Here is a 13,673-nt window from a genome sequence, read left to right on the forward strand (position 1 = left end):
CCTGCATCGGCAGGCGGACTCTCAACCACTGCGCCACCAGGGAAGCCCTCACCCACAGTTTTTAAGCCACCACTGAACTGGGACACCAAAACTCACTGAGCTGACATTTTATCCCAAGCAGAGAAATTTTATCCCCCTGCTGACCAAAACGTCAGTGTGGCCCACCGGCCCTATACCCTCCAGCCTGGGCCCCAACTCATGGGAAAAACCTCTTGGCAGCTCTGAGCCCGCAGGGACCAGGGCCTGCATCCCACATCCCACGGCAGAGGCCCAGGCCACCCAGCCTGGCTGACCTTGAGAAAATCACTTTCCTCTCACTGAGTTGCAGTTTCCTCATCTGCAAAATAGTGTGATATCTGCTAAATGAAGGATTAAGCAAGATCATGTATATAAGATTGCTTTAAAAATTGTAAAGCCTGATTTGACGTGAACTGGTGATTTTATAAGCACAGTTCATTGCTGCAGAGGGAAATTGTGATTAATTTTCCATGTCACCCCTTAACTGGGTGATAATAATGGCTTCCATGAACCTGACCCCATGCTCCTAGTAGGCTGTGAGCACCACGAAGGCAAGAGGTGTGCTGTTCATCACGTCATCTCTATTGCACTGAGATCAACCCCTGCTGCACAGAAGGCATGCAAGACAAGCCTGCTGAATAAAAAATCTACCGAATCCTCATAGCATTTCCATGAAGTAGGTACTGATACCATCCCCATTTTACAGATGAGAAACCTGAGGTTTACAGAGTGGTTCTGTGCAATGTAACTATATGAGTCTTATTCAGGATGAGCTGATCTTCGAATGCTCTGGGGAGGCCATTGTCCCTTTTCAGTGCCTCTTCCTGGGAGGGCTGACAGCAGGGTCGGGAGAGGCTGCAGCTGCCTTTCTAACGTAGGGGGGCACAGCATCCGTCCTGAGTGCTCTTACGTGTCTGCACTCATGTCACAAATGTGCACTGTGCAGCTATAACAAGCCTGGAGGCCAAAGGAAAGGCGATGGGAGGGGGAAAGGGACTGGAATTGTTGGGGGTGGGCGGAGAGACAGGCAATGGAAAGATACAAGTGCGGGACAGAGGACCACCGTGCTGTTTTGGATTTTATCATGTCTCCTCGGCCCCCGTCCCAGTCGGTGCAGTCTGTTTGAGTCTGTGGTTTTGAGAGAACAGACTCTGAACTAGTGCAAACCTTTCATCTCAACACCCATCCAGCTGCCACCTTCTCAGGGAGCAGGGACAAGTGATGCCCAGCAAGCTGCTTGCCCAGATTCCCCTCCCGGGCCCAGCTCACCCAACAAGGACACTGCCTGGCACACAGCAGCCTCCAAAAGGCCACTCCCAGCCCTGCACCGTGCTAGAAAGGGCAGCTCCAGACCTGACTGTGCCCAGAACCGCGGCCACCCCCCGCCACATAACCCATCCACAGCCACCTTCATTGTGCATCTGCTATGCGCGTGACCTGCCTCAGCTCCCTCCATCCTCACGACAACCCTCTGGGACCCACCAGTGCCCCATTTTACAGACTAAGAAACTGAGAGTCAGGGAGCTGAAGTGAGTTACCCCAGGCCACACAGAGCCCCTGTGCCACCCCTGCACCCCACAAGAAGCTTGGGGACTTCAGACAGGCCCCTATGCTAACCCAGCTACTGAGGTGGTCTAGAGGAAGGGGAGAGGGGCTGCCCTCAGGCGTCCCTGTGCCTCAGCCTCCCCAGGTAGCATTTGGATTTTCTGAGAACAAGCATGAACCAGGTTCCACCACTGACAAAAGTGTTTTGAAGTACTGAGATTATTGGGCCCCATTACAAGATGCCTAATTACACTGAGTACTCACAACATCCCAGTGAGGATTCCGATCCTCATTTTGTACAGGTGAGAAAACTGACGCTCCCAGAGGTCGATTTGGCTGGAGCGCCTTACAGATCTCTCTCTCTCTCTCTCTCTCTCTCTCTCTCTCTCTCTCTCTCTCTCTCAAGTCCAGCCGGCACCATCTTTCTGCGGGGAGGGGGGCCAGAAGTCATCCTCTGTGCTGGAGGATGGGAGGTAAGAGGGAAGGGGAGGAATAAAGATTCCGTGTGCCTCTCCCTTCTATTACCTGACCCTAACCATTTCTTAGGTCACTCTCTTTGTGACTTCTTGGGAAATAATTTCAATATTCACATAAGCATGGTAAAATTAAAAAGAGAAACAAGGGAGGGATAAATTAGGAGCTTGGGATGTACAAATAAATACTATTATATGTAAAATTATCTATTTTATAGCACAGGGATCTATATTCAATACCCTATAATAACCTATTATAGAAAAGAATCTGAAAAAGAATAGATATATATGTATAACTGAATCACTTTGCTGTACACCAGAAACTAACACAACATTGTAAAGAAAGAGGGGGAGAGAGGAAATCCCATACATAAGCTAGTTCATCCAGGTCTATTCCGGCTTAGAAGGTTCTGTAGAATTTGGCCCCGGCCTCCACCTCACTCCCCTCCTCTCTCTCCAGCCTCACCTTCCCCGTTGCTCTGCATAACCATCAGTTCCTGGAACTCCGGGACCTCCTAGGCTCCCAGGCCTTTGCTGCTTAGGACAAGGCCACTCTGCTCCCTCTGCCTCCTCGCCTGGCCTGCCCACACCTCCTGGTCCCCTTGGGAAGGTGTTCCTTCTCTCCATCACCCGGTCGCCACTGTGTGTCTCCTCCTCCCAGACCAGCTTTTCTCCGTAGGCCCAGTGCCTGGCACACAGTAGGTGCTCAATACACACTGAGAGCTAACACTGACGAGAGCTGGTTATGAAGCAGCTGCGGTTCTACTTTTCTTATGTTGAATCTTTAATTTTTCCCGACAACACTGGAGGTAGACATCTTCCTCTCCATCTTACAGATAAGAAAGGTGAGCTGAGTCCAGGACGAGGCAGAGCAAGTACTTGAAACCAGGGGGTCTGGCTCTGCTCTGCTCCCCTGGGCGGTGAGTTTACAGGGCCTGGGGCATGGGGACTCGGGCCGCCTTGAGATGCCACTTGCAGGTGGCTAACTCTTCACGTTCACTGGTCTCAGCCCCCCAGCCAGCCTGTCAATCCCTTGAAGGACAGCTCTTAGGTTGTCACTCCAGCAAGGGGTCCATAAGTATCTGTTGATTTGGCACTGCTGCTCTCCCAGGACAAGAGATTGAGCATTAACAAGAACCTAGGGATGTTCTTGACTCTGTGGGTGTGGCTGTGTGTGTGTGTGTGTGTGTGTGTGTGCACGCGCGCGCGCGCGAGAGAGAGAGGGAGAGAGATCTAATTTTATTTATTTATTTTTGTTCCTTTCAATTAGTTTTATGGCCCCAGCGGCTGGCTGCCAGCAAAGCCAGGCTGGTGGCCTTGCCTTGTAATTTCTGTAAGTGCCTCCTTGATAAAGTGATGAGATTAATTCATCAGAATTCCTGTGGTCTCTGGAGGGCAGTCTAGGAGAGCACAGGAGCAGGGAGGGACGTGTACACACACACACACACACACACACACACACACACACACACACACTCACTCACCAGGGGCTGAGGGGTGGCAGGGTTGGGGATGGGCTCTCACAGGACAAGGACACAGACGACATCTAGCATAAATTCAGAGTTCTAACCTGGGAGTGGGCCCACTATAGACATATGCAGACTCTACCTCAGGCAAATCACCCAACTTCTCTGGGCCCCAGCTTCCTCATCTGTAAAATGGGCACAATATGTTCCCAACTATACAGTCGTGCGGATTCAGCACATAAAGGGCTTAGTGAAGTGCATGCACTGGGTGGCAAGCAATCAAAGTGAACCTGCTTATTTTTACATCCATCAGGGCTGCCAGGGTACATATAGCCAGAAGACCCCAGGGTTAAGTCCTTTCCAGGTGTCAGACCTGAGGCCAGCCACCCATTCTGCCATTTAAGAACATTAGGACCAGGCCTCCCATAGACAGACCTCAGAGCTGATGCCGCCTGTGGGAGGGAGGGAGTCAGGAATGCTCTGGATTTCAGTGTGACCTCAAGGCAGAGGGGAAATCCCCACCATCAACTCTCTTCAATCCTGTGCCCCCGGAGAAGGAAAGCCCAGGGGCATCCCCATGAGCTGTCCTGAAACAGCTGCAGGAAAGTGGGCAGTCCCCTCCCTGGGGCTCAGGGATGGGGGCTGCAGAGCTTAGATAAACAGCTCTTGAGGAATTTATGGGCTCAGAGGCTGCTGGCTAACATCAGAGCCTGGATGGCCACCATTTTTAGCTCTGGAGTGATAGGGCTGGGCTGGGAGTCACTTGGTTCCACTCCCTTATTTATCTCACTCCTGGAGGACAGAGAGTATCCCTTTCATCTCTGCATGGTCCACTGTCCTCAGCTCTCCACCCTTCCCTCCTCCTTACCCTCCAGCTGATGATCTCATTCATGCCACTGGCTTCAGCTTATGTAATTGGCAAGGACGGGCAGCAAGAGGCACTGTCTGTGCTTCAAACCCTTATATCCATCTGCCTGCTGGATACTTACACCTGGAATTCCCTTGGGCTCTTCATACTTCCTCCACTTGAACCCATCCTCACCCAGACTTTCTCTTACTGTGTTCCTTGTCTCAGCAAAGCCATCACTAAGCCACCTGCCACCTGGGTCAGAAACTGAGGTGGCATCGTAGATTCACCCCTCTCCTTTACTTCTAAGGTCCTTTTCATCCCACTTGCCTGATATTTCCCGCCTCCTTCCCCTCCTGCCACAGCTAGTTCCCACGGCCGTCATCTCTTGCCTCTCCTCTAATGCACTTGCTTCCCTCTTGTCACCATTGCCCTTTCCAATCAGTCTATCCTCCACACCGCCCCTGGAGAGACATTAATAACTCCTGTGCAAAATGCCTCGATGGATCACCCACTTATGTCTGCATGCCTTCCCAGGAGCCCACTAAAGGGCAGTAAGGGAGTGAGAACAGTCACAGAAGAATGAAGGAAATCAAAACCAAAGTAACCAGAGGGGATTCCAGATAAGAAATAAGCCCTTGTACCGCAGAACCTCAAAAAGCCTCAGGTGTTGAAGACACGGTAAAAGATGGAGTGAGGGATGGGAGTAAAAATGGGAATTTGCTGGAAGTCTGTATTTAAGGAGTACTTAGCTGCCACTACAGGTGGCCACCAAGGATCTCCCCACAGCCTGCACAAGAGAAGCCAACTTAATCTCTGGAGAGTATAAGCAAGTGAATCGGGACTCAGGGACCCCAGGCTTAGCTGAGGGCAGAAGGGAAGCTGAAGTTTCCGAATACTGCATACCAAAGAGTGAGACCGCCCAGCCCCACTCCCCAAGCCCACTCCCCAAATTCTAGCAGGCAGACATCTACTCCACACCCTCACTCCCACCCTCCACTCCCCACTCCCCTAGCCTGAAGATGGGAATTTATAGCAATCTTCTCTGGAAAAACAAATGGCATCAGAGAAAAGACCAGCAGGTATAGGGGCAGGACAGGAATAAAGACACAGACGTAGAGAATGGACTTGAGCACACGGGGGAGGGGGAAGGGGAAGCTGGGACGAAGTGAGAGAGTGGCATGGACATATACACACCACCAAATGTAAAATAGATAGCTCGTGGGAAGCAGCTGCATAGCACAGGGAGATCAGCTCGGTGCTTTGTGACCACCTAGAGGGGTGGGATAGGGAGGATGGGAGGGAGGGAGATGCAAGAGGGAAGAGATATGGGGATGTATGTATATGTATAGCTGATTCACTTTGTTATAAAGCAGAAACTAACACACCATTGTAAAGCAATTATACTCCAATAAAGATGTTAAAAAAAAAAAAAAGACCAGCAGATACAAAATAAGCCAAAGGAAAGCTCCTTCTATGCTTTTTATCCCTGTTTGCATTTAAGACAGCCAAGGATTATCACTACATCTATGAAAAGCTTCAATATGAAAACTAACCAAAATAAACAGGGGGAAAATTATGTGGGAAGAAACCAGGACAAAGCAAGAAGGAGAAATAAACCTCCACAAGCAATACTCAGTATACTGTTGACTTGAGAAGATAAAAATACTGCATTCATGAAACAAGAACAGCATGCAATAAAAAGAAAGTATAAAATGGAGCTCATAGAAATTTAAGATACAAAAAAATTCCAAAGAATCACCTAAGCAGCTACTCTAAAATAGAACAAAATATCAAAGAGATGGACAATAAGCCAGAAAAGAGGTAAGAATTAGAAGACTGGTCCTGGAAACTCAATATCCAACCCTTAGGAGTTTTTGAAAGAGAAAACAGTGGAGAGGAAGTTATCACCAACAGAGAAAGGGAAGGCGAGAAGAAGGGGAAGGACGAAAATGTCTAAGACCAGAAGAATATGAGTTTCCAGATCAAAAGGCCTGCTGAGAGTCCAGAAGAATGAATGAAAAAAGACCTGGACAGTGTTATAGAGGTGGAGAACAAATCAGTGGCTGCCAGTGTCAGGGAAGGAAGAGAGAAGGAGGTGGTGTGGCTGTAAAAGGGTAGCACCAGGAATCCTGTGTAATGGAACTGTTCTGTATCTTGACTGTGGTGGTGCCCACAGGATTTTGCAGTGATAAAACTGCACAGAACTTAACACACACACACACACAGATGAGAGTGTACAACTAGTGAAATCTGAGTCAGGCTGATGGATATCAATGCCAATTTCCTGGTTGTGGTATCTTGCTATATATAGTTATGTTATATAGCCCACATGTGTTATGTCATATAGCTACATATAGTTATATATGCTACATTGTTATGTAAGATGTTACCACTGAAGGAAGCTGGGTGAAATGTACGGGATCTATGTACATGGACTCTCTCTGTAATATTTCTTATAACTGCATGGGAATCTACAATTACCTCAAAACAAAAATATAATAATAATAATAATATAGGGCCTTCCCTGGTGGCACAGTGGTTAAGAATCTGCCTGCCAATGCAGGGGACACAGTTCGAGCCCTGGTCCAGGAAGATCCCACATGCTGAGGAGCAGCTAAGCCTGTGCACCACAACTACTGAAGCCTGCGCGCTCTAGGGCCTGTGCTCTGCAACAAGAGAAGCCACCGCAAGGAGAAGCCCGCACGCTGCAATAAAGAGTAGCCCCCGCTCGCCGCAACTAGAGAAAGCTCACACGCAGCGACGAAGACCCAATACAGCCCAAAATAAATAAAATAAATAAATTTTTTAAAAAGCATCTGAAGGTACTAAAAAAAATAACAATAATATAAAGACCTATACACACAACATAGATTTTTTATCATGGAAGACAAAAAAAGGATCCTAAAAACTTTCAGCAACAGTGTTAAAAACAAGTCAAATACAAAGGATCAAGAATAAGATTGGCCACCATATCTCAAACCATAAGGGAAAAAACCCTCTCTGTACAAACACAAATATAGGAAACTAGTGCACATACTCACCACTCTTTTTTCTTCTTAGCACTCATCACCTGACTTCTGTTTATTTGGCTTGTTTATTATCTGCTTTGTTCACTGCTGGTTTCCAACACCTAGAACCATGTCTGGGAAAGAGTGAGGCCTCAATATACATTTTCTAAGTGAATGAATCAAACTTCTTGACAGCAGCACTAGAAGCTAGAAGACAAAGCAGCAATGGTGTCCAAATTCTGGGGAGAGATTATTTTCAACTAGCATCTAATGTATGGGTTGAAGGATTGAGTAAAGACATTTCCATACATCCAAGATGTCAACAATTTTACCTCTCCTGTGCCTTTCTAGCATGAGCTTCTCCCCCATTCCCCACCCCAAAAGGGAAGGACCAAAAAGAGGAAGAGGACAGAAGATCCTACCAGGAGAAAAGTCAAGGGGACATCCAGGAGGAATTGGCAATAGACAAAGAGATTTAACCAAAAATTGTGATGTAACCATATTCAGACAATGGGAAGATGGGAAATGTATGTGTGTTGGGATGGTTTGTATAATGGGAACTAACTCTTCATCTTCCGTAACAGGAAGTCAAGAAATAATGTAAAATTGCTGTCAGTAAGTATAGCTGTAAAATCATAGTAGTAATTAAGAAGACAAAGGGCTAGAAGAAAGATTTTCTTAAATGGCTAACTCTAGATCACGGAGGGAAAGGGAGAGAATGGATTGGGTCAGGGTCTCTTATTTTTTATTATAAGAGTTATACTTTGGGTCTTTTTAAACTATGTGCATACATTATTTTGATAAAAGTTAAAAATTAATTTAAAATTAATTTGCTCATTGTGTAAAGATGAAATCTAACCTCCAGGGAAGAGCACATCAGGCCCTTTATGATCTGGCCACCTCTGACCAGTCCACTGTAATCTCCCCTCCACCTAGGCCCCCAGTTTGTAGGCTCCAGAAAACCACATGGAGCCTCTGGGCCCTCTCATACCTCCCTCTAGCTGAAACCCATCCTGGCAAACTCTTCCACATACTTGGAGCCTCAGCGCGCATGTGGCCTTTTCAGTGACACCCTCTTCCCTTCTGGCCCAGGGAGGCTTACATGCCCCTTCCTATTTGCCCCCATAGGCCTCATCCATCACCCCGCCTGCCACACACATACACACACTGGAAGCAACTAGCTTAATGTTTCATAATCAGGATTTTGCATGCTGTCCTCCCTTCTGAACTGCGTGCTTACTGGGGATAGAGATTGTTAGGTCTTTCATTTCTGTATCTCAAGTACAGTGTCTGCCCCCTGAAGCACCCGTTGATCAAGGCAAATAAATTGAAAGCAAGAGTGCCCACCCAGAGAAACCTAGAATTCAACAATGACCTTCCAGTTGTCAAATGCAATCCCTTCCCTTGGACCTTCCCCATCCTGTCCTTCCTGAAGCAGCAGACACCCATCACACCTCTTAAAACCCACTCTGTTAGATTTCATCTCCCTTCTCTCCAGGGACTCTTGTAACGTCTCTGATCGCTTCTATATTTATTGCATAGAATCTAAGATGCTTTTGATGGTAAGATTGCACCATTATTTTATATACCACCAAGAAAGAGAGGAAAAACATCTGCCAATCAAAGCATGGCTGTGCTTCCTTGCCACTAGCATTTTCTTTTTTTTTTTTCTTATTAAAAGAGCTCTTTGAGACTTATTGATACAGATTTAATCATACAGCATTCTTATGCATACATGAAAGGGAAAACATAAGAAAAATAAATTGAAGATGTTGCTAAAACTTCTCAGAGTGTGACTCTTCTGAATCCTTTTTGATCAAAGTCATTGTTTTCGTGTTTTTCCACAGAATGGTCCTCTCTGCTAACAAAGGAGCTGAGGACGCTGTGCTTCTTGAGTGTCCCTTGTTCTCGTAGGGGTTTCCTTCCAGGTCACTGGCCCCTTTCTGCAAGTTTTAATGTGCTTGTGAGGGCAGTGACAACCACATACATCTGTCACCTAGCAGACAGTAATCGGCTCAATTCAGAGATGTTACATGGGGGAAATGTGCATCTTAGAACTGATAAAATACGGTATTTCTCAGTGTCCTTTCAAGGCTCTGACCCCTTCCTTTCACCAGGGTCCCTCTTCCAGGCGCCTTATCCCTTTACCCACTCCTTCAGAGCAGCTTTCCCTAGAACAAGCTCTCCCAGAGGGCCTGTTAAATCAGAGCCTCAGATTCTGCAGGCTTGAAATCTGCATTTCTAACCAGCCCCCTAGTGAAGCCTGTGCTGAGGTCTCGGGACCATACTTTGAGAACCCCTGCCCTAGAGGATCTCATTAGACCCAAAACCCCACTCGGATTGTACTCTTGGGGTCTAGCCCCGCATTCCAACTGCCCAGGTTAAGGCCTGTGAACTGATCAAACTCGACATGCCTCAGACTTCATCCATTATCCCAACTTCTCCTCCCTGCCCACCCCCCTTCCACCAGCAAAATTATTCTTTCTAGGTTTCTCCCCCGCCAATGGCCTGACCATCCTCTAGTAGCCTAAATTAGAAATCTAAGAGCCAGTCTCACAATCCAGTCACTATTTTTTTATACTGAAATCACTTTCAAAATCCTAACCTCTCCTTTTAACCCTTCTGCCACTGTTGGGGTTTGGATGCTTCTAAGTGGACTGTTAACTAGATCTCTGAACTGGACTGTTAAAATCGCCGCCTAGGCTGCCTGCCCCTAGACTCTCCCATTCCCAGCCCATCTTCCCTATCATTGCCAGAATTATCTTGCTAAAAGGAGATGTGATTAATTCCCTGCTCAAAAATCTTCAATGGCTTCTTGTTGCCAAGTATAAATAACAAATAACAAATCCTATTTATCTAATGGTTATCATATGCCAGGCACTAAGCTAAACACTCTACATTCATGTCTCATTTAATTTCTGCAAGAATATCCTAGGAGCAGGAACTATTTATTAGCCCCATTAGTCTCCTTCTATTGACAAGGAAATTAAGGACCAGAGAAACGAAGTAACTTGCCCAACTTGACACACTACGAAATTGTAAAGTTGGGATTCTAAGCCAGGTGAAGCAGCTCAAGCAGAAATATTACTCTATACTTTTCCTTAACAGGGCCTGTGAAAACCTTTGACATCTGGTCCCAGCTTCTGTTCCAGCCCCTCACCTACCACTGGTCCCCTCTTCCCGAGCAGAGCACATTCAACTCCTGTGGGCCTCTTCCTGCTGTTCTTTCTACCAAGAATGTTCACTTTCCACTCCAGCTTAAATGTCCCTTCCTCCGGGAAGCCCTCCCTGCTCTGTCTGGCTGTGTCTCACCTGACTTTCACCCTGGCTGTGCCTCTGAAAAGAGGAACTGTGATTTGTTCTTCCTCTCATTGCCTCAGTGCCCAGCAGACAGTAATGTTTTGTGGGTTTAACTGACTCTTTTTATGCTTTTGTACAGATGGGGAAACTGAGGCCAGAGGATCCTAGGCCCTGCTCAAGGTCAGCTGGCTGGCGAGTGGCAGGGCTGGGACAGCACCCCACTCGGGGTTCCCACTTACTCCTGGCTTGTCTCTGTCCCCTGGGATCCCAGGCCTCATTCACCAGGACAAAAGGTCTGGAGGTGGTCCAAGGCAGGATAACCCATCAATCATCCCCCCGCCCCTCTCCTTGGGGAGTTTCCTTCCAAGCCTGCATCGGGCCCCATGTGAACACGGGAAGCTCGGTGCCAGGGCCTCTTTCTTGCTTGTTTCTCCTCATCTTAAGGAGCTACTCAAGGGGCCTCCCGGTGACCTGAAAAGTTGGCCACTTGCCCTGGGAACATAGGGAAGGGGACAGGGCGGTTTTACCCTCCGCACAGCCCCTCATGGCCACGCAGCATGTGTTGTCAACGGCTTCCAGCCCACCTAGAAGAAAATCCAAGTGCTGCACTCACCACAGCCTGAGATTTCGTCAGCCTTTCAGCCCCGTCTCCTTCCACTTGGCCTTTACTCACTCATAACAGCCACACTGGCCCTCCTTCTGGTCCTGAAACAGATCCACTGTTTCCCCTGCCTGGAACGCCTGAGCTTCCCCTTACCTTGAAAGTCGCCCTCTTAGCACGGCCTTACCTAATCCTCAGACTAAATTAGACGCCCTCTCTCAGCCACCTTTGCTCTCATCACGGGTTTTTCTCTTTCACAGCACTCACCTGGGTCTGTCATTATACCTCTTTGTTATCGTATATACTGTCTGCCTTACCCCCGAGAATGCAAGGCCACAGAGTAGGGCCCATTGTTCTGTCTTCAGCTCCCAGCACAATGGTTGGGACTCAGTAAAAGTATCACCAAAGAACTGAACAAGTGCTTCGTAAGCTCAGATGTAAGGCAGGACTTTTCCCCCAACACTGTCCTTTAGAAAAGAGGAAGTGGGCTTCCCTGGTGGCGCAGTTAAGAGTCTGCCTGCCAATGCAGGGGACACGGGTTCGAGCCCTGGTCTGGGAAGATCCCACATGCCGCGGAGCAACTAAACCTATGAGCCACAATTACTGAGCCTGCGCTCTAGAGCCCGCGAGCCACAACTACTGAGCCCGTGTGCCACAACTACTGAGCCCGTGTGCCACAACTACTGAAGCCTGCGCACCTAGAGCCCGTGCTCCGCAACAAGAGAAGCCATCGCAATGAGAAGCCCGCGCACTGCAACGAAGAGTAGCCCCGCTCGCCACAACTAGAGAAAGCCTGCGCGCGGCAACAAAGACCCAACGCAGCCAAAAATGAATGAATTAATTAATTTTAAAAAAAAAAGAAAGAAGAGGAAGTTGCTTAATATCTGCGTCTTTGTGAGATGCTGTGTCAGTCACTTCATATTGAACAACTGCCTTTCAGGGAGACTCGGTGCCCTGAGAAGACCCCAATCAAGGCTCGTCACCAGACTGAATCAGTAACAAAGGCAGAAAGAAATTTAACACAAATTTAGTTATTGCTGGGAATATGAACCATAATTAACACACACTGAGAGTCAAAAGCAGTATGGTACCTGATATGTTGTGGAAACCATGACTATAAATTGACCCAACTATATAAAATAGGTAAACAACAAAGATCTACTGTGTAGCACAGGGAACTATACTCAGTATCTTGTAATAACCTATAAAGAAAAAGAATCTGAAAAAGAATATATATATATATACACACACACACACACACACATATATGTATAACTGAATCACTTTGCTGTACACTTGAAACTAACACAACACTGTAAATTAAGCATACTTCAATTAAAAAATACTGACACAACTAAAAAAGAACTATCCTAATGGTCTAGGAAATGTACTTAGGGCTCAAAATGAAAATCTACACACACACACACACACACATATATGTATAACTGAATCACTTTGCTGTACACTTGAAACTAACACAACACTGTAAATTAAGCATACTTCAATTAAAAAATACTGACACAACTAAAAAAGAACTATCCTAATGGTCTAGGAAATGTACTTAGGGCTCAAAATGAAAATCTGAGGGCCAGCAGCACATACATGCTCATAAAATCTCCCATAACCAAGATGGAAGTGAAGGTGGTGTGCTCTGAAACGCTACACCAAATGACGCGGAAAGTGGCCCTAGAGAGGCAAAGACACTTTCATCAAAGAGTCATGTGAAACATTTGATAAACCTTGCCTTCCAAAATGTAAGAAAAAGTTTTTCAAAATATAATACGTGGTCTTACATAATATGACTGAAAATATGCAAGTTTAACAAAAGGGCATATTGTTGTGTTTTTTGTTTTGTTTTTGGCGACGCAGCTTGCAGGATCTTAGTTCCCCAAAAAGGGATCAAACCCATGCCCCCTGCAGTGGCAGCACAGAGTCTTAACCACTGGACCTCCAGGGAAGCCCCCGAAGGGACTTTCTTTTAAGACTGGAGATACTAACAGTATTTAAATGCTGATGGAAAGGAGCCCACAGGGAGTGAGATGATGAAAAGAGAGGAGATAATGGGTAGGAAGGTCTCTGGGAAGTGGTGAGGAGATGGATTCCAAGCCTGAGAAAAGCTGAGCCTGGGGTGGGAGCCACCTCTACCCGCACGAGTGGGTAGCAATGAAGATCTGTGCCATCAGTGAATGAGAGATGCTGCCGAGAGTGGGTAGGTCTGGTGGCAACAAGCTGAGGGAATTCCCATCTGAGGGCCTCCACTATCTCCATGGAACAGGAGGCAGGGTGGTTGCTGAGAGAGGGTCAGAGTTTGGGGGTATAGCTTGGCAAAGATCCCCCAGGTGGCTCCCCGAAAGGCCCCCTCATCACTGTGGTACTCATGATAAAGGTTTTCATTACTGTGGTCAGCGTCAC

This window comes from Physeter macrocephalus, unplaced genomic scaffold, assembly GCF_002837175.3.
Source record: "Physeter macrocephalus isolate SW-GA unplaced genomic scaffold, ASM283717v5 random_399, whole genome shotgun sequence".
Lineage (NCBI taxonomy): Eukaryota > Metazoa > Chordata > Mammalia > Artiodactyla > Physeteridae > Physeter > Physeter macrocephalus.